Consider the following 4,173-nt stretch of genomic DNA (forward strand, 5'->3'; position numbering starts at 1 on the left):
TTCCCCTTGCCTTCTGCTGGATTTTTGTACGGTTTACTCCGCTAGCCTTTGTCCAAAAGGACTAACCCACAAGTGTTGATGTACACGATCTCTGTAGTGCAATTTCTGTACCAAACATTCTAAGTCTATAAGTAACTCTCTAACTTATCCCATTAGAGAAACCTGGTATGTTTAAAGTTAGGCCCATTGGGCATATTGTTCAATAACGTCCGTTGCTATGGTTTTAATAAACTAGTAAGTCTGCGGCTAGCTAAGTCAAATAAAGAGTTCTGAACACAACTCAACATGGTGGCAGCGGTAAAGTCGTTTATTTAAGTCTCAAGATTCCTAAGAAATTGTATAGAACCTTGATTTTACGCTCAGTTTGCAGTTTTGACCTGTCCCGTTAAAGCTTATATTACGGGGGATCTAGTTACTAGCTAGAAGTAGATCTGGAATAGATCAAGATCGGTCCCGCGAAACGAAGTAGAAGCACGAGTGTAGATTACTTGGATCTGGATCTGGATCTAGGTCTTGGCCAAAGAGTCCTACTGTTTTGTTTTGTTTCTCGGTCGTTCCGGTATAACGCGGAGCAGTAGTCTAAGTGGAGAGTAGTGGGCTGACCCTAGAGATTCTCTCTGGAATAACGGGCCGTGTGTTTGATCACGCACAGTTTAGGTCGTCGTACCGCCCAAGCCTCAAATTCAGTTCCACCCTGAGTGAGAACTCTCCCGTAAACTTAGCTACTGTGGTGGCAACGACCTCTGACCTAAAAAGATAGTTTTCAGTCAGTGGCAACGGCACACACGGACCACAGGATCTTCGAGTGTGTGGTCCAAGGGACATAACCACTATAAAGAATACTAACGGTTCAGTTTTTCTTAGTTATATCCCCTGATTCGGGCCAAGGCGATTTCGCTCTGCAAATTTATTACTGAACCTGATCCTGATAGATCTCTAAAATGGAATCCAACTTCAGATTGCCCCCTACACTCCAGATGAGTGATAGTGACCTGGAGAACCAGTTTAGAAAGTGGAAGAGGCTGCTCCAAATTTACCTGGAAGCAACGGGAGCGAGTGCCAAGCCCAACAAAACACAAGCGGCTGTGATACTCCACTGTGCAGGTCCAGAGGCAATTGAAGTGGTGGACCAGTTAGATTTTACAGCAGAAGAGGACAGAGATGACCCTGAGACACTACTGCAAAAGCTGGAAGAGTATTGCAAACCCATCAATAATGAGGTTTTGGAGCGGTACCGATTTTGGAAGTTACCCCTCATCGAGCCCTTCGACAAGTTTACAACAACTTTAAAGGCTCAGGCAGAAAAATGCAACTTCAAAGAGAAGGACAAGATGTTGAGGGACAAGATAGTATTCACTGTGGGAAGGGTAATTAAAGAAAGACTCCTGAGAGAGCCGGAAATTTCATTAAAGCGCACAGTCGAAATCTGTCAAGCGTATGAACAGACGAGCAGCAACCTGAGGGAGATGACGGACCACCCACACAAAGTGGAAAAGGTGATGGTCAAGTCCAGGCCTTTCAAAGGAAGAAATCCACCCCCAAAGTCCAGGAGCTACCCTAATGGAGCGCCGGTATCCAAGTCCAGTAGGATGGAATGCCACTTCTGTGGAAAGCAGCACGAGGCCAAGAAAGAAAAGTGCCCAGCATGGGGCAAGACATGCTCCCACTGCGGGGGAAGAAATCATTTTCGAGCTAAATGCAAGAAAATCCATTCACTCGAATTTGAATTTGAAGAGGAAGGTGTGAACGATCCTCAGGAAGAATGGGAGCATGGGCCTCGACAGAAATGGCTCAATGCAGTCCAACAGGTCTCCACTAGAAGCAAAAGCCGAGGAAAGAAAGTCCAGGCAGTAAGCGCAAATCAGAGAGCAACGGCTTGCCTCACGGTGAACGACCGTCAGGTGAGATTTCAGATCGACACTGCAGCCGATGTCAACACAATCCAGCAGCGATTTGTGCGGAAAGAACAGGTGTCGAAGTCGAGACACACCTTAGTGATGTGGAATGGGACAAAGATGAAGCCGGTGGGAGAGACGACACTTGTGGTGACGAACAAACGAACGGGCCAGCAAGTCCCTGTCAAGTTCACAGTTGTAGAGAACAACTTAAACTGCCTGCTTGGATTGTCATCCTGTGAAGATTTTGGTTTCATCACCATCAACAAGGAGAAGATGATCGCCAGGGTCAACAAAGAGGAACCAGGAACGCTGGGAACAGTTCGTTTAAAGACAGACCCCAGCATCAGACCACAAGTGCTGCCCTGCCGAAAAGTCCAATTTGCGCTGGAGGACAAAGTAAAAGAAGAGTTGAACAATTTGTTAGAGCGAGGAATATTGAAGAAAGTCACAGAGGCCACAGAATGGGTGAGCCAAATGGCCATTGTGGAGAAACAAAACGGATCACTAAGAATCTGCATAGATCCTCGACCTCTCAACAAGGCTCTTCAGAGGGAACATTACAAGCTCCCAACATTGGATGATGTCCTGCCAAAGTTCAAAGATACCAAGATCTTCACAAAACTGGATGTGAAGGAAGCATTCTGGCATATTAAACTGGACACAGAGTCAAGCAAGTTGACTACTATGATTACACCTATCGGTAGATTTCGTTGGACAAGATTGCCATTTGGACTGAATGTCTCAAGTGAAATATTCCAAAGACATCTCGCAACAGCCCTAGAAGACCTCGAAGGCATTGTCAACGTCGCAGACGACATCCTCGTGATCGGCAACGGATCAACAGCTGAAGATGCTGGGAGAGATCACGACAGAAAATGTGAGGAACTGAAGCAGCGATGTCGAGAGAGGGACATCAAGCTGAACGAAGAAAAGGCAAAGGAAAAGTGCACAGAAGTTATATTTATGGGTCACATGATAAGCGCCAGAGGCATAGAACCAGACAAGAAGAAAGTTGAAGCTATCGTCAACATGCCAACCCCGAAGGATGTCCATGACGTTAGGCGGTTCTGCGGTATGGTGCAATACCTGGCCAAATTTTTGAGTGGACTCTCGGACAAACTGCAACCTCTGAGAGGGTTGACTAAAAAAGACACGCAGTTTGTCTGGTCGGAAGAGTGCGAGAGAGCTGTATCTGAGGTTAAAAAGATGATCACGGAAACTCCAGTCCTGATCTTCTACGACCCAAACAAGCCATTGGAAGTCCAAGTAGACAGCAGCAAGGATGGTTTAGGTGCTTGCCTGATGCAAGATGGTCAGCCACTGGAATATGCGTCCCGAACCCTAACAGAGACTGAACAAAGATGGGCGCAGATTGAGAAGGAGATGCTGGCTGTGGTGTTTGGTCTGGAAAGATTCGACCAGTACACATTTGGACGGCAAGTGTACGTGACCACTGACCACAAGCCCCTGGAAACGATCATTAGGAAACCACTCAGCGAAGCCCCAAGAAGACTCCAAAGATTGATCATGAGGAGTAACCGATATGACTTTTCATTGACATGGGCAAAAGGAAGCTCACTCCTCATCGCCGACACATTGTCCAGAGCTGCGATCCAGAGCGTGGATGCAACAGAAACCCCTGAAACAAGGAGCAGCATTCCTGACGCGATGTTGGATAAACTACAGACAGAGACAAGCAAAGACACAGAGCTACAAACACTAGTAAATGTCATCAGAAATGGGTGGCCTGACAGCAAATCAAAAGTGCCTGTGGCGGCACGACCATTTTATGACTACAAGGACACGATGAGCTGGCAAGACGGACTGATACTGAAGTGAGAGAAGGTTCTAGTCCCAAAGGCAATGAGAGAAGAAATCAAAAGAAAGTTGCACGCCGCTCACCTGTCAACCGAAAGTATGCTGAGAAGAGCACGAGAAGTTGTTTTCTGGCCCGGAATGGCAGCTGAAGTCAAGCAGATTGCAGAATCCTGCGAAGCTTGCCAGAGAACAAAACCAAGAAACCAGAAAGAAACCCTGAGACAGCACGAGCAAGGAGACAGACCCTGGGATAAGGTTGGATCTGATATCTTCGAAATAAAAAATCGACAGTACCTCGTAACCGTCGACTATTTTTCCAACTTTATTGAGGTAGATTACTTACCTACGGCGTCAACAGAGGCAGTAATCACCAAACTCAAAGCCCATTTTGCCAGATACGGCGTACCGAGAATTCTGGTCTCCGACTGTGGATCTCAATACACATCAGCACAGTTCA

The sequence above is a fragment of the Aplysia californica genome, unplaced genomic scaffold (assembly GCF_000002075.1).
Source record: "Aplysia californica isolate F4 #8 unplaced genomic scaffold, AplCal3.0 scaffold00723, whole genome shotgun sequence".
Lineage (NCBI taxonomy): Eukaryota > Metazoa > Mollusca > Gastropoda > Aplysiida > Aplysiidae > Aplysia > Aplysia californica.